This window comes from Dermacentor andersoni, chromosome 8, assembly GCF_023375885.2.
Source record: "Dermacentor andersoni chromosome 8, qqDerAnde1_hic_scaffold, whole genome shotgun sequence".
NCBI lineage: Eukaryota > Metazoa > Arthropoda > Arachnida > Ixodida > Ixodidae > Dermacentor > Dermacentor andersoni.
In genome coordinates, this window is record NC_092821.1 from 28,765,110 (window position 1) to 28,783,205 (window position 18,096).

At 44.7% G+C, this 18,096-nt stretch overlaps 2 long non-coding RNA genes across 3 annotated transcripts in view; one reads left to right on the forward strand and one right to left on the reverse strand.

Annotated features, from left to right (window-relative positions):
* The window catches only part of LOC129383541 (uncharacterized), a 55,726-nt gene that overhangs the window by 17,020 nt on the left and 20,610 nt on the right, over nucleotides 1-18,096 (reverse strand). The window lies entirely within an intron of this gene.
* LOC126526306 (uncharacterized) overlaps nucleotides 1,899-18,096 on the forward strand; it is a 75,300-nt gene continuing 59,102 nt past the window's right edge. Inside the window, exon 1 of one of the 2 annotated variants that reach the window (XR_011895956.1) lies at nucleotides 1,899-2,117. This is a non-coding gene — a long non-coding RNA (uncharacterized lncRNA). The remainder of the gene's footprint in view (nucleotides 2,118-18,096) is intronic. The other variant, XR_007598512.3, reaches the window with a different exon arrangement.

Sequence of the window (18,096 nt, forward strand, 5' to 3'; positions counted from 1 at the left end):
GTGCCCTGGCGCCGCCTATTGGAATATTTATTTCTTAGATGGCGTGACCTTGTACCGCGTGCTACCATCCTGTAATGGTTATAAAAGAATATGGACTATCTCGGTGGCCTAAGGAAACATTGGAAACATGCGTGCCGCTAATTACGCGAGAAGAGCTTAAGGTCGGATATTTAGCGACCAGGTGAAGTTGCGATGGCTTCCGCCAAAGCTGTAACACCGCTTGTGTAGTTGATGGTGCCCCAAACAATGGATGCGGAGGCTTCCTTTCAAAAAATAGTGCGAGCGAGCACGTGGCGTGTGGTGCCAAAACCAAATGACACCATGAACTAATGCCACGTTCTTAAGACGAAGCTTTAGCTCGGGTGCTACTATCTAAATACATGTAAAATGAGAATTCGTTTTTCTCAGCAACCACTGCACCAAATTTGACGAGATTTGTTACATTTAAAAGAAAAACGTAAACATAGCGACCGTTTGTTTGGAACTTTGGATTGAGATTGTGAATTCTTTATTAAGAATTGGCAAAAATCAAACATTTCGAGAAAACGAGACTATCAAGTGTGCAACTCTGTCTTTCGGCAACGAAAAATGGTATCACAATTCTGTGAATTGCATCTAATAGTACATCTAAAGCGGACAAAAGTCATGTTAGACATGAATCTCAAAAAACTTTAGTGATATGTAAATACAGCTTTTGCAGAACCCTTGTAAACAACGTAACAAATTCACATAACATGTTAAATGACACGTAAAATTGGTCCGCTTTGATTGGTCTGATGGATGCTGTTTACAGAACCGCGATATGATTTCTTGATGCAGAGCTATGGATTTGTAAACTTCGTGCTTCTATTTCTTTCAAACTGTCGGATATTTGAATATCTTTTTAACAAAATTCAGGCCCTCAATCGAAATTCCGCTTCCAACAGTCACTATAATTTAATTGGGTCTCTCAAATGCAACAAATTTCATTAAAATCGGTCCAGGGGTTATCTCAGAAAAACATTTTAGCGTTTTACATGTATTTGAATAGGCAAAGTTGGAGTTGGGCCCGAGCTAAAGCTTCCTCTTAAGCAAGATCCGGCGGACCTAGATGGAATAATATGTCACTGCTTCCACAGAATGTTCTTCGCAGAAGACATCTTTCACCTTTCTAAAAGAATGTTCAAACAAGGCGTTCACCATACCCCGCACTGCCCCCCGGCTTATTCCCCTCATTAGCCTCACTGAGGGTGGTGGAGGGTGAGACACGCAAACATAAAAATGGCGCTAAGGAGAGCGGAGAAGGTCTTCATGTCAAAGCATCAGCTCCATCAAGAATCTTTTTAACGAATTGAACCACCAAAGCTGATAACAATGTGCACTATCTTCAGGCAAACACCTATGCACACTAACAAACAAAGCATTACACAAACAGACATGGAAGCCCAACTCACCATCAAAACAAAAGTAATCACATCCGGGAAACTCAATTTCTCGGCTGTCTCGCCTGAACCAACACATGTGACTAACAAGCAATAACGGCAGCACATAAAACCTCAAATATCGCACATATGATCGTTTCATGGGATAATGGGTTATCTTTATTTATGTGAATGCAGAACTCTATATGTTCACTTCTGTTTACGCCAGCGTACTTTTTAATGTAGCGCTACTTTTTTGCATTTTATCCAGCAAAGCTCACAATTCCTCTTGTTCTACTGGCGATATAGAATATGTATTGCAAGTCACCGCCTACTAAAGCAGTAAAAGAAAGTGAATGTACAAATGTGAATGCTTCCACAATGAAGTAGCGTGAATTCTCATTGTTCAAGAGGGAAGACAACTGTCATGATGGTCTTGTGGCACTTGTTGACAATTTGCTTATTTCACCCATAGCATGCTGAATTTAACAATTGGCGGCGTACTTTATGAGCCATTCCTTGCAACGTATATTTTATAAAAGGCAAGAGCTTCTGCCACGTACTATCTTCTGAATAATAATCCAGACACATAGCACCACAGAAAGCAGCCCAATGATTGTTCGTCAACCACTTCGGTGGCAGAAGTTTACTGTGGTGTTCTTGACTCTTACTTTTCATGGCGGACACTTCAGTGCGACTTTCGAAGACCTGCTAACTGTGAGATCATGGTCAATCTTTCGAAATTTTGTTCTACTGCAAAAATATTGCTGTTACGTGGTGATAAACCTTATGCCGCCACACATCAGTGTAGTGAAACAAAGTTTTGTCAGACTAGACAATTCACCTTATTGCTTTATTCTGCTTTAGTTACCTTTATCACTGCAGCCGCCGCTCGAACGTTGTCTTGTACCTTACACTAATATTAAAGATCTTTTATGGCATCGGTTCACTCTTCTACATAATAGGCCATTAAGCCATCCCTTAATGAACCATTCTCATCATCCTCATGACGCAATGGGTACAACGGCGAAAGAGTGCTCGTAACCACATTTAGTATTGCAATATATCGTAACTTTGCAGATGAATTAAAAAAGCCTAATATATAAGAATAAGTCATTTTGTTCCATTTATTATGTATTATGAACGATCCTATGACATGTACGGCTGGATATTGTGCTATCCAGTGATCTTCATAAGGCTTGTCGTAGTAAGGAGGTAGACAAGCCAGTATGGTTGCTACTCTCTTTACCGCATTGTCGTATGCGACGGCAGATTGAAATTGTTAAACGATATGAGTTTAAACATTCGAGATCATTAGGACAATTTTGGAGACGGTCCTGGGAGCATTGTTTCAGGCAATTTGCGGACAAGAATGCCGCAGTTTCACCCGAAACGCGAAGTATCGATAGCAAATTAGTAGGCAGCTATACGAAGTAATGGTAGCAGTTTTTTCGGCCATATAAACTTGGAAACACTCGCTTACTACTTAAATTTACAAGCATGGTGTTCTCGTGCACAGGCAGACACGAGCTCATCGGACTCGATAAACCCGTACATTTGGTGTCAAAACGCTAGCGTGAGGAATCGTTGCAAGAGCAGCGAGCAAAGTGACCTTCGTGCTGTCTATCGCTTCAATGCAAACTGAGTGGCGAGAACACAACACCACCATCTGGAGATCGCTTTCATGATAGGGCGCGCGCGATCATGGAAAAGTGCGCAGTTGCTGCTAGAAATGATAGCTTCACCCGCTGCTAATTGCATGCGTCCCATTATGGTGGGCTATCACTACTTTTATGTCCCCTTTCCAGCCACTTTCGAAGCCCGTGTACTTTGACTTCAATTGTTTTATTCCTCGCATCAACCTCTCGACCATTCCGACTCACTACAAGTGGCATGTAGCACAGCATCGCAGCGTGACGCCATAGCTGTCACCCCGCTGCTGGGACTATTTGCTTATAAATGCAGCTTCTTTGCTAATATTTCTGTCCAGAAGGCTAATTATACTGATATGTTCTCTTGCTGTATTTCCTGCCACTATTCTTGAGCGTAGTAAACCGCTGATAAAAATAATGGAGTCTCGTGCTCGCCAAGGCTTTGCATTTATAGTTCTGCAAAAGCTACGTGCACAAATTCGTAGCCTCTAACAGTGTGATTCCACAGAACGAGCTCACCTGGTGGTGACCAATACTTCGCGTTGTTTTACTGGCATGAATGAGATCTCACATGATCTTTTAACATATTTTGTCACGATCTCCCAATTGAATGTCTGCAAACCTTACTGCGAATGTGCCAGAAACCATCGTGCTCTCCTATGCCAGGCGCATTAGGAAACAGGTGAAGTACTTTTGGTATGATAGTCTCCGGCCCCATCAGCTCGCCATTGTCTAACTGATAGTCGTTAGATCCTGGACAGAATTTTGGAAAATTGATCTGTTCTTTTGAAACTTCCACGGTCAAACGAGGCAAGGCATCTACACCCGTACGGTGCCGTACTGAAAAGTATAACTACGGAAATTCGTTTATCCTACAGGTATGCACATCATCATCATCAGCAGCAGCAGCATCATCGTATTTTATGTCCGCTGCAAGATGAACACCGTCCATCTAGGCTCAGGAAAGTTTAGAAGTCAATTTCTTATGGCCTGTACAAAATATCAATTTTCTTCCACTGATGTGTGGTCCGAAATAGCGCAAGAAAATTTAAACTACAACAGTTTATTTCTTGGTCGAATGACAGAAACAATGCATAGGAATAGAATCTTACAACGGGAAAGCATTACTTCGGAGGACAACGTCTGTTGCTGCAGTATACCACTGGCCATGTACCACAAACTGAGGGGGACCTAGCGGCAGCGCGGCAAGGTGACGCGGCGTGGCCATAAAGTAGCGTTAGTGAGAAGCGCGGCTTTACACAGATGACACGTTTCGCTGGTGGCAATAGTGTGTGTCGTTACATTTTCGCCGCAACTCGCATTAATGTCGATAGTCACCCTGAGATGGTTTACACAATAACTTCGCAAACAAACAAACAAACAAACAAACAAACAAACAAACAAACAAACAAAACGACAGCGAAGAACTTCCTTTACCACCGTTTTCATTCAACCCGTTATAACCAGGACTGCAAAATTTTTTTGCCGCCGCACGGCGGATTTGCTTCACTCTCGTTTGCGTACCACGCGAAGTGAACTGTGCTATCTTTCACTTCCATAGGCTTATTTGTGGGCACAAGACATGCGCTTCCAATTTTCTGAAAACATTTCGCACGAGCGTGACCACACAGATTCTAAACGTCTAATAGCTGCGGCGGGCTTGGAGGAAGCGTGTGCGCAAGCGTGCGAAGCAATTTACCACTTGAATGCCATCTGCTACGCAGTTCGCCTTGTGATTGCGCACACCCGGCATTTGTTATCTGTCTGCGAGCCTGCACGGTGCACAGCTGCAAATAGCCAGGCCACGCAGCGACGGATATTTACAATCATTGTGTCGGTTCCTTTTTAAAACGATGCTCTCAGATGTGCTATAAATTTCCGTTCTTTATTTATCGCTGTTCCTTGACGCAAACGCTGGCTTCAGAATTACAAGGGATTGTACCAGCCAGATGGTTAGTTGAGCGCGTACTTATGCAAAATATTGTCTGCTTGGGTAAAGAGTTCTCTCAAATCACGGTAATTTTTTGGAGCGAAACGGCGACCGCAGTTATAGTGTGTATGCAAACTACAGACGTCCTTAGTGCAAAGCTAAATGCTACAGGGTTTCAGTACCCCGTGGCATCTCGGATAATTGTTTTAAGTGTCGCGCTGCTTAATAGAGCGCGCGCGCGAGAGAGAGAGTGAGAATAAACATTTTATTGGGTGAATGAAGCTTTGGAGAGGCGTCCTCATTCCAGAATGCCTTGAGCTCGGGCCGCGTCTTGGGCCCTCGCAATCAGCCGTTGCTGATCCTCGATGTCGGAGCTGGCCAAGGCTCCCTCCCAAAGCTCGTTAGTGGGGTAAGGGTTCGGAGGATTTAATGGTGCCGCTCTGCAACCCCCTACTATGTGCCTGAGGGACGCGGGCTCTGCGCAGAAGCGGCATTGCGGAGAGAATTGTGTAGGGTCTATGAGGTGATTTCTGGTTGGGTGGGGAAATGTATTAACCTGTAGAGCTCGGAGGAATCGCTCCTGCTCTCTAGGTAGCGACTTGTTTGGGGGTGCATATGTTCTGCGGGTTAGCTTGTAGTGTTGTGTGATGTCTTGGTAAGAGACTAGAGGGTGCATGCGCTCGGGTTCAGATTCCTCGGCGTCGGCTCGGTGGGTCAGATCTCGAGCCACGTGGTTGGCGACCTCGTTGCTAGGAATGCCTTGATGAGGTGGCGCCCAGATGATCATGACTGATCTCGTTGGCGGCTTTTGATTGACGATCCGGAGCGTAGTGGTATGAATTCTGCCGCTAGCAAAGTTGCGGCACGCCTGTTGGGAATCGGTCACTATGACTTCAACCTCTGTTTGGGAGAGCGCGAGGGCTATGGCCGCTTCCTCGGCTTGGAGGGGATTGTTTCGTGTGAGCGAAATGCTGCTCCGATGTTCTGTGTTGACGACTAACGTGGCTGTTGTGGCTGCGCGTCTGGAGTAAGAAGCCGCGTCCGTGTAGGCTGTAGAGGGTAAAGTCCTATATCGCTTGTGTATGGCCAGGGCGCGGGCCTCCCTTCGCTCTGCGTGGTGCACTGGGTGCATATTGTGAGGTAGAGGACGTACGGTGATGTTTCTCCGGATAGCATGGGGTAAGTTCACAGTCTGAGGCGGCGGATGGCTCAGAGGGGCAGAGAGACCCAGGCGTAAGAGAATGGACCTCCCTGCTTCCGTAACCGCCAGCCTTGTTCGCTGACTGGATAAATGTGCCTCGATCAGCTCCTCGGCCGTGTTGTGCACACCTAGTCGTAGTAGGCGTTCTGTGGACGTACTGATTGGCAGGCCCATCGCCTGCTTATATGCCTTTCTGATCATTGTGTTGATTTTCTCGAGTTCCGTCTCGTTGAGTAGTGCGTATGGAATAGCGTAAGTTATTCGAGACACGACGAAAGCTTGGACAAGCCGAAGTGTGTCCGCCTCCCCAAAGCCTCTTGTCTTGGTTGGTATTCGCCGGATCATGTGCGTAACTTGGGCCGTTGTATTCTTAAGCTTTTGAATTAATATTGTATTGGTGCGATCCGACTGGAAAGCCATTCCCAATATCTTTACGCTCTGAGACGGAACGATGGTTTGTCCCTCCAGTTGTATGTTGATAGTGGGCGAGTCGGATGTGTGCTTCTTTCGCGGTGAGACCAGGAGTATTTCCGACTTTTGGGGGGCGCAGCTGAGCCCGCATGACTTAGCATAGTCGCTCACCACGTCTGCAGCTTCCTGCAAGCGGTTCTCCATTTCCCCAATTGGACCCTGTGGACGACCAGACGGTAATGTCGTCGGCATATAGGCCATGCCGGATCGCTGGGATGTTATTGAGGAGCAGCGGTAGGCCTATTAGGGCGATATTGAAAAGGAGAGGGGATAACACTGCGCCCTGTGGTGTGCCGCGCCCGCCCAGTAGGAAGGGGTTTGTGGCTTTGTCCCCGACCTTTAGGATGGCTTTTCTATCTGAGAGGAAATCTCTGATATAGGAGTACGTCCTGGCCCCACAGCCCAGCGCGTTTAGCCTCTGTAAGATTGCTGTGTGCTTGACGTTATCGAACGCCCCTTTAAGATCTAAGGTGAGGATAGCCGTGGGGGAGTTGCGTGTCGCTGGTACAATCACCTCCTCTTTCAGCTGAAGTAGGATGTCTTGAGTTGAGAGGTGTGGACGGAATCCTATCATCGTTGTTGGAAATTTCCCCGAGTCCTCCAGGAATGGTTGTAACCGGTTGTGAACGATGTGCTCTAGGAGCTTTCCTACACACGAAGTGAGGGAGATTGGTCGTAGGTTCTCAATGGCTGGTGGCTTGCCTGGCTTCGGTATCAGACGAACCTCGCCTATTTTCCAGTCCTCGGGAAGGTTTCCTTTCCTCCATACTTCGTTAAGATGAGCGGTAAGCTCTAGTAGCGAGGGGCTGTCAAGATTTACAAGTGCCTTATTGTTAATTTGGTCCATTCCCGGGGCTGTGTGGCGTCTCAAGCCCATTATCGCCGCTCTTACCTCATGTAGATGAATGTCCTCATCTAGGAGCTCGTTAGGGGTGCCGGTGTAGGGTGGCAGAGGCTCCGATGGCTGTGTGGGGAAGTACTGGGCTTTGAGAGTCAAAAGGAGGTCCGCCTCGTTTCCAGGAAATTGGTGAATTACTCGGGCCATATTGTGGTGGGATACCGTTTTGCTGCTGGCCGGGTCGATTAAATACCTTAATAACTTCCACGTCTTGGAAGTACTCAGTCTTCCTCTCAAGCTGTCGCAGAGGGATAGCCAATTCTCTTGGCATAGCGTGGTAGCGTATTCCGCGACCTCTTGTGTGAGTAGTGCTATTCGCCTCTTGAGCTTGCGATTTAATCTTTGCCTTTTCCAACGCTTCAGCAGCCTACGCCGGGCTTCCCACATGTGGAGCAAGCGAGCGTCGATGCTTGGAGTGGTGGTGGATGTTTCAAGCATCTTGGTGTGCGCCTTCACATCCTTGTGAAGCTGAGTGATCCAGTCCTTAATTGACTGAAGCTGTTGGCTCTGTTCGTTCGCAGCTCTTTCTTCTCTTATCTCCCGCAGCTTGTTCCAATCTGTGAGGCGAGCCGTGCCTATCCTGGCTTTGTATTCGAGCCCATGGAGAGTGGTGGCTAGCAGCGCGTGGTCGCTGCCTAGGTACTCCTCCAGATTGGTCCACCAAGCTTGGGGGATACTTCTGGTGAGGGTTAAGTCGGGGTTCGTGTCTCTTTGAACACTTGTGCCGAGCCTAGTGCTATTCCTTGGATCGTTGACGAGTGTGAGATCCATGTCCTCAATAACTTTGTGAAGCATGTTTCCCCTGGGGTTGGTGTAAGTATAACCCCAGAGGGGGTGGGTTGCGTTAAAGTCACCCAGAATTAGAAGCGGATGGTTGCCTGCTGCGTGCGTGGCTTGCTCCAAAACCAGTTTGAGGACCGATGGCGCGCTTTTCGGCCGACAGTAGACGTTTAGAACAAACATTGGACCCTTCTTCTTTGTTGCCTGTGGCATAATTTCGAGCAGAATGGCAAGCGATTCGGATTGCTGGAGATGGTGTTGAACGGCCACTAGCTTCTTACTGACCAGGGTGTGAAGGCTGCTGCCTGTATCGGTGCCATAAGTGACGTGTCCGGGTAGGCGGACGTGTGTGTTCGTTTCTTGCAGTGCGATGATTTCAGGTGGTCTTGATGTAGCGATGTATTGTATCAGTGATCCAGCTTGTTCTTGTAGCCCCGGCAATTCCACTGCCACACCGTGGTTTCGCCTGGGGAGCCCCCGCGCTTACTGCATATATGTTGAGGCGGAACCATCTTGGTTATAACGGGGTGGTGATGCGTGCACAAGATGGGGTTCTGGGGAGCCCAGAGAATCTGGCAATTCTGGTAGGGTCTGATGAGCTGTTTTCTCGGCGCGCCGGCTTTGACGAGCTTCCAGTGCTAGTATGCGTTCCTCTAGTCTCATGATGCGTTCCGCCAACTGAGTGTTAGAGTGTTGTTGTTGAGTTGCGAATTGTTGTTGTTGTGCCGCTGACTGTTGTATAGCTGTGAGTTGTTGCTGCATAGTAGCTTGTAGGGATGTCTGAAGGCTCTGAATAGCTTTTGCTACTACCTCTTCTACCTTTTGGAGAGTGACATATTGGACGGGTAAGACTCCCTGCGGTGCAGAGGGCTGCGCGGTTGCTCGTTGCGGTGCCGGATTTGAAGTGACTGTGTGAGCTGGGACCGTATTCTGTAGCGGTTCCTTTTGGAACCGGTTCGCTTTGGCTGTTACGTCTGGATTACGTCACTCGGAGAAAGAGTGTAACGGGGCGACGTGAGGGGAACCAATCAACGAGCGGCTGTCTGCCGGAAGATCACGTCATCATTTTTGTTTGTACTTGGGGGACGGTATAGCAATTGAAGGATGTTGCTGGTTTGATAAAAAAACATTGGTTTGTATAGAACACTTGCAAATATATTTTGAGTAATAAATGTGAGCTTGCGGCGCAGACGGCTACTGAGAGTTGTAATTTTATTTTTGTTGTTTTCTTATTTAGTCGCTAGGTGGTGTGCCATACGCTATGCAAACAAGTTGCCTCGCTTTGTTTACGTTTTGGACTTGCCAGTTTGCGCGCCGAATCCGAACCTGGGTCCTCATGTTTCAGCGAGGCAGCGCCATATACTCGTGTCATTTGTTGAAGAGCACCCCTACCTTGCGAAGGCGTCGAGTGCGCTGGGTCAACAGCTGACGGCGGCGCGCAAGGAGGAGCTCTGGCAGCAAGTGACTGCCTTGCTGAACGCTGAGGGCCCGGCAGTGAAAACTGTAGCCCAATGGCGCGGCGTGTGGAAGAAAGATGTGCATAACGCCCGCCGTGATGCAGCCGCCTTGCACGCCGAAAGCAGGTAAGCACACTCGTTGACGGAGCTTTTGCGCACCATATTCTAACAAACGTGTTAATCACAGAGGAACTGGAGGAGGCAGCCTGCCCGGACCGCGAGGGCGCATCCTCTCCCTAGTTGGAAGGGCGAGCGCCATCGGAGTCTGCCCGCCGTTCTTCGAACCCGACGAAGAGGAGAACATCAGCGCATGGGTTTCAATAGGTCAACGCCAAGTCGACGCGCTGTCGCGATTTATGGCAACACACACGCTTTTAATTTTTCAACTTTGCCCCGTGCGGTCCGTTTATGGAACGCACTACCAGATACCATTGCATGCCAATCTAAACACACTGCATTTCGCAATCTGCTAAACGATCAATATGCCGTTTCAACAGTCTAAACACGTCATGTCTTTTGTAATTTTCTTGCATTTTTTCTACAAGTTAAAGAATTTCAGTGGTCCCAATTTCTTTACAATACTTACTACTGTATAACATGCAAAAACGTTTACAATGTTATTATGCTATTATGTTGTTGTTTACCATTTATTGTTATTGCTCTACATATTGAATTTGCTAATGTAATAATTTTCCATGTTCTGTGCGTACTCCTTTCATTATGCTGATGTTTATTGCTTTCCCGATTCCATACTAATATGTTACCGTATTTCCCCATTTACACTATACCTTCTCGAAGGCCTGTAAGGTACATGTAAATAAATAAATAAATATTTAGAATGTTTGCAGATGACTGTATAGTATATAGGGTCATCAACAGCGAATCTGACCAACAAGCACTACAACACGATTTGGATTTGATTGCCACATGGTGTGAAAAATGGAAAATGTCACTGAATGAGAAAAAGAGTGTCCACGTCACCTTTACCGGGAAGAGCTCATATGACAGCAATCGTAACAATATAAATAATGCTACTCTTGAACAAGTGTGAGAATATTAATACTTAGGTGTATTTTTTTCTGCTGATCTAAGGTGGAACAGACACGTTACTCATGTTAGGAACAAGGCTGTCGGAGCATTAGATTTTTCGAAACGTAACTTTAGTAGCTTGGCACAGAAACGTAGGGAGCAACTGTATTTCACACATGTGCGCAGTACACTGGAGTATGCGTGTGTTTGCTGGTATCCATATGCTACAGAACTTGTAGATAAACTAGAAAAAGGGCAGAACAGGGCAGTTCGGTTTGTCCTTGGCAATTATGACAGGATGCTTAGCATGACAGAAAGCAAAAAAGCATTAAATTGGCATCTTCTTGAACACCGTCGCCGAAATCTCAGATTAAAATTTCTTCATAACATATACCACTCTAATACGGGGATAGCCAGGTAATTGTATTTTCAGCCGCCCACATATGTTTCTAAAAGGCGAGATCACAAATTAAAAATATGTGAGATTCCTTTTGACCCTCTATTGCATGAATTATGAAAGTCATTTTTTCAGCTTTCATTATTGATTGAATGAACAAACACGACTGTAATAATAAAGATAAAGCTTTGTGCCAAATATGGCACACCATGAAGATGGCTGAGCGCTCTTGCTGCCATGGGCGGAAAACAAAGCTTCACGGACGGTGGTCTTTTTAGTGCGATGTGGGGAATGAAATGAAACAGTTGTTTGTTGCGTTCAGGCACAGATGAATGTTTCACTTCCTCTATCTTACCAACGACTTGTTTGTGCAAGGTGGCCGCTTACATCCTTGTTTCTTCTCGTCCAATTCTGGCCAGTGGCTGACTTGGTCAGATCGGTCGTCTTTGGGTGGCATTGCGGCCACTGGTCCCTGTGCTTTTTTGACTTGAACATGGAATTCGATGTTCTGACTAGAAGTCCTTCCTGGTCGCTAGTTGGGTAGGCACGTGTTATGCGAGGTAAGGCATTCTGCAATTTCTGCTTTTAATTGAGCCAGCGGTAGTACTTGTCTCCTCCTAAGCTGCTCCTGCATCCTCCTGTACAATACCCATGCTGTTACTACCGATGTCTAGCATAGGCGTAAAAATTCGAAAGTGCCATTTCTTCGACATCTGATATGTATGCAGTAAAGTTCAAACAGAAAGTCCAGCAGGTCGACACCACCCATGTGCCTGTTATGGACCTTTACTACGCTGGGGCAATCAATTTCGCGAAACACCTTGGCGGAGGTAAACCAGCGCTTAGTCTTTTGTACTGGATCTCTCCCAACAAAGCTCGACAGAAATGTCACGGCGCGGTTATCGTATCAACGCACACACGATAACTCTACGTCATCTATCGCGCTTGTGAGTGCCTCTGAAGCACCACGTCCTTCACATTTCAGTTCCTTTTCGCTTTTCAGGCGGCTGTTTGGTAGACAATTCGCCCTCACTGTACTGATCGTCAAAATTACATCTTGTGATAGAGTGACCTGCAGCTTCGGGCTATTGAACAGATGGCAGCACGTTACCATATTTTGTATTTCAAGTTCATACTGTGCCAAATATGGCACACACCGATTTCGGTTTCTCTGCTGTAGTTGCAGGCAAAATTGAGAAAACTAGTAACTGCCTTGAATTGGCGAGGCCAAAAAATATGCCAAAATAATTTTTCTATGTTTCTGCGGTCGAACTTTTCAGAGAAAAAAAGAAAAACCAATTGCTCGTGTTTGCCCCCTCCGAGTTTCACGTCGCATCCCAAAATCTACTTCACCTCTGTTTTGTGTATCACTCAAGAGATGGCAGCACTTGCCCATAATAAGTGCGCATAACTACGAGATTTACTCTGACGGTATCACATTCTCAACTGGGAATCTCACACACGCGAAAAAGAATGGTAACCGGTATGTGCCAAATATGGGACGCCATGCAATAGAGGGTTAAAAGCGACGCTTTCCGCTACTCTATGTTCGTACTATAAGAGACTGGAATACTCTACCACCTGACACTGTCTGTATTTGTTCAAATCATGATTTCTTCCATGCTTTATGAATGTAATTTTGAGTGTTCATTTATGAGTTGTACCCTCCCTGCTGTAATGCCTGAATGGCGAAGCAGGTACCCAATGAATAAAATGAATCAATAAAAAAATGTTTCATTGTCATGATTTTGTTTATATTGTTGCACCTTGTTAAGCAGCAATTACGAGCATTATGTGAAATCATGCGTGCAAGAAATGCAATGCTGAAGCAACTCTTGAGTTTAAACAAAGCAGTAGTAAGCATGAGTGTCTGCTTTTTAAAGAAATTCTGCTCCAATAAGTGCTTGACATGTCTCGTTTGTTGCTATACGTTTCAATATGTGCTATACAGATTGCTGAACGACATTTCAGTTGCTGTGTAACTCATGATGTTCTTGCGTGTCACACATGAACAGACAGCTTCAGCTTTGGAACAATGCATACTGCACAGTAAAATAGGCATTGCAAAGCAAATATTCAACAATGCAAGATTGGTTGCCATTCACCTTGGAAATAACCTTTATTTAAAGAAAATTCCCTGGCGAGACAATATTCTTTATTCTTTCTTTATTCATTTATTCAAGACATTCCTTACAGAAATGCCTTGGGGGACGCGACAAAAGGCACTGAAAGTGCCTGACTGGGCCTCGCCACCCTTGGCAGCAGCAGTCACACAAGAACAATAATAACAAAAGTATTGACTACAATAGGCTCAATTTGGAACACGGTAGAACTTAAACATCAATAAGTGTTCCTTATCAATAACATAATGACATAAATACACATACACATCAATACACATATAATTAGATACATTGTACAGGTATGTCGCAACTATCGTCCTAGTACAGAAAATATATCGGACTTTCGCAATGAAAAGCCAAGACACAGTAAGAGGAAACCAACTGGGATCAGTCCAGCACGATTTTTAGTCTGTGTTAAGAAAAAAATGTTTGAGCATTTTTCTGAAAATGTGCACTGAGGTAGCTGTAACGAGCGCTTCAGCAATTTCCGGATATTCGTTGAGAAGGTCTGGTATCATAAAGCTTAGTTTTTGATCGCCATATTTTGCACGAGAGCGTGGCCTGGGTATTAAATTCTTTCGTAGGCAGTACGGACCAGGTTTCACTTGATATTCGGTTTGAATAGGTGTTGCTTGGTGCTGGTGCAATATTTCCAGGGCCAAGTTGTATTTATACAATTTATGAATAGGCAGTATTTTATTAGATTTAAAAAAGGGTGTAGTGTCTTCAGAAAGTTCTAAATTTCCTATTGCACGCACCGCTCGCTTTTGCAAACAAAAAAAGACTGTCTAGGTTTGTCTTAGTCGTTGTTGACCATACTAAGAAACAGTAACATAAAGGGAATGAAATAGCGCGTAGTATATCTGCCTTTTCACCGCAGACGGGATATAATATCTCACTTTAAGATTCCAACAGCTCGCCCTAGCTCACTTCGGAGCTTGTCAACGTGAGGCGTCCATGAGAGGTTTTCTTGAAATGTCACCCCCAAAAATCTAACTGATACAGATTGTTCGATGGTAACGTTTTGATATTTTAAATCCAAGTTTATAGTTGGGTGGTGTCCTCGCGGCCGGAAGAGAAAGTATTTCGTTTTGCTGATGTTTAATTGAAGTCTGTTAGATTGAAGCCATAAATCCAGACCTGTTAGCCATTCGTTAGCTCGATGAAATACCTCTCTTTCATGAGCACCTGTGAAGAATACATTCGTATCGTCTGCGTATAAAATTAACTTTGTATTTTTGTTAATGTTTACAATATCGTTAATGTATAATAAAAATAACGTTGGTCCTAGTAATGATCCCTGTGGTACGCCATATTTTACAAATTTTAAGTCCGAATTTACGCCGTTTATGCATGTGAATTGAGCTCTCGAAGTTAAGTAGCTTTTTATCAAAGACCAAGCTTTGCCCCGTATTCCATACAATGGCAATTTCTTTAAGAGCACATCGTGTTGGACACAGTCAAAAGCTTTTCTAAAATCCAGAAATATTCCCAGGGTAACTATTTTCCTTTCGATGTTGTCTAGTATATGCTCCTTTATTTCAAGAAGGGCACTTTCAGACGACTTGTTTTTTCTAAACCCGAATTGTTCGCTTACTATTATATTGTTTGCCGTCAGAAAGCCAGAAAGTCTTTTATGTATTATGTTCTCCGTTATCTTTGCAAAGATAGGAAGCACTGATATTGGTCTGTAATTGTTCTTGTCTTTAACGGAACCACCTTTATGTATTACGACAACACGGGCTAGCTTCATTGCGTCTGGGAACACTGCGGTTGAAAGAATAAGGTTGATAATGTGCGTAAGCGGGATGCTTACCATCGGCGCGACAGCTTTCAGTGGTCTAGCTTTAATATCGTCAGCTCCAGCGGCGCAATCATTTTTCAAAGCCAATATGATATCAGTTATCTCATATTGATCAGTGGGTGACATAAATATAGTATTTTGACAATGTGTTCTCACAAAATGTTCACAAGGCATTTTGGCGCGGTCATCTGCCGAAGCACCTACATTAATAAAATGTTCGTTAAACAAGTTTGCGACCTCAATGTCACTCATGGACTCACTTTCATACAAAACACGTTTTGGCGAACTTGTCTTTCCTATAATATCCCGGATCATTTTCCATACAAGACGAGAATTTCCCACAATTTCAGAAACTTTTTTCATGTAGAATTCTCGTTTTGCTTTCTTGATATCAGCACTTAATTTGTTCCTCATTTTCTTAAATATTTGAAGATCACCTTCACATCTCGTGTCTAAAAACTTCTGGAAAAGTCTCTGCCTTTGTTTAATTCTGGTGTATAATTCATGTGATATCCAAGGTTTTCTTGTTTTTTGTGTTTTTTAGCAGCTTTTAGCGGAAAGGAGGCATTGTAGGCAGAAGTAAAACACTTCAGAAAGACATTATAAGCAACATTTGGATCGTTTTCTTTTATGACACTATCCCATTTCTGTTGTTCCATGAGTTCTTTAAACCTTAACATGTTTTGTTCCGAGTAGTCTCTAACCAGTGTTTCTTTTACTAATGTACGCTTTTGTTTCGATGGTATTAGACAATAAATTGGTAAATGATCGGTAAGGTCACAAGTGATTACACCTGACTTCACTTCATCAGGGCAAAAGCTTGTAATGCACAGGTCTAATATTGTTTCAGTACTTGAGGTGACACGGGTAGGCTCGTTAATTACATTTGTACAACCGTATGATTCGAAAAGTTCTTTGAAATGCAAGAAGGTAGCATTATTTTCAGAAGCATCTATATTAAAGTCGCCGACAAAAACACATTCACGGTTGATTTCAATACTGCGCACAAATACTTCTTCTGCAAACTGCATAAATTCACTTATACACCCAGATGGCGGGCGGTACACGACAGCAAGAATTATGTTATAGCAGTGAATAAAAACACATTCTAAATTTTCGTTCACAATATTATAATTTGGTGGAATTTGGTACGGCAGATCCGAACGGACATACAGGGCAACGCCACCTCCACGCTTCAATGAACGACAGGCTGACACACAGTCATATCCAGGTAGTAAAAAACAGTCATCCGGTGTGAACCATGTCTCACTAAAGCAAATGAAATCGAATTCATGGTTTAGGCTCGATAAAAATAAGGTAACCTCATCAAATTTATTTCGCAAGCTTTGGCAGTTCAAATGAAATAATGAAAGATTTTGCTCATCCTTCAGCTGCACAGTATGATAAGCGTTATCTGACATGAATGGAGTGGCGCATTCATGCAAGTATAGCAGAGGACTATGCTATCATTTCAGGTTTTCAAGATCGTCCTTATCACGGACAACAACTGCACGTGCGCCGGTCTTTTTTCTTACAAGTACTTTTCCATTCGCGTGCCAAACGAACGCGTAGCCAGATTCCTTCGCCCAGCATTTTGCACTTGCCAGAAGAGTACGAGAGAAACGAGTCAGATTTTCACAGATAAACATGTTGGTATTAGCGTCTCGTAACGCCTTCCTTTTTTCCAGCCAAGCGTCACGAATTTCTGATTTTGCGAAGCTAACAATTACGCCCCGTGTTTTACCCGGCTTAGCAGGAAGCCTGTGAATGGCTGTTATGTCGCTCGAGCACAATGGCTTAAGCTCCAGTGTCGTACCTATGTCGTTAACCTTCTTCATCAAGTCTTCGTCATCAGACTCCGTGATGCCGTGAAATTCAATGTTTAGACGACGACTGCGCCACTCTAGATTATGTATATCCAGATTGAGCTGTGCAATTTCGCTGGCCCCTTCCCCCTTCTCGAGCTGTTCAACTCGCTTCGTAACTTCCTTGGTTAACTTTTCTTGGGCAAGAAGGCGTGTTTGAAAGTCGTCAAACTTAGAGAGTAGTTGGACGGATGATTCAAGAGGCTCAAGCTTGGCAGACAAGGCCAGGAGAGAGTCAATCTTACTTTCCATTGCAAGAAGCCGAGTGATTAGCTCTCGATCGGACGGCTGTTCTTCACGTGCAATATGGGATTTGCCGCCACCCTTGCATGACTCACACTTCCAGGATTTATGTGCGTTTCCTCGTTTAGATTTGTGTGTATCCTCCGAAACGCCACTACAGGGTCCGAGGTGAAAGACAAAATCACACTCGGAGCAGCGTATTGAAGGACAGCCGTCAGCAATAAGCTGTCGGCACGCGCAGCAGCGTAACATGATGTATGCGCGATCAACAACAGTTCCGTTGGCAGCAACAAGCATGCGCAAAAATGAACAGAATATTACGAACGCATAGACTAACAAAATGCAAAATGGCAGCAGCAGCAGCGAGAGCGCTCTTCAGAAAATAGAACTCGGGTTTACGGAATAGGGTTGTTACACCAACCTGAAAAATGGAAGTAGCTTTCGTGAGAGACGAGTTCACGTCCAGCTGCCGCTGCTGCCAAATGACTCGTTTCACTGTGAGGCCACCGCTTTTATGGCCCAGGGTGGCGCCGAGATCCCGGTGACGTCGTAGGTCAGTCAATTGCACGCCTGGTGTAGATGCGTTTGGGCATGCGCTGAGCAGCAGAATACTGGCTTCAAAAGCACAGTGAACAAAGCAAAGGAGTAACATAATGGCACATGGTTATTTGTCACTGCATGTGTATCTGTCATGCTCAACATAGACAAATCATGTGCTTTTCACTACTGCGGTATGCAGCATACTATGATTAGCCACATGTGAGCACACGCAATGTGTTATGTTGAAGTGCACGGCCTATTTACTTTCATGAAAATAAAAATAAAACATGTTACACCAGCACATGT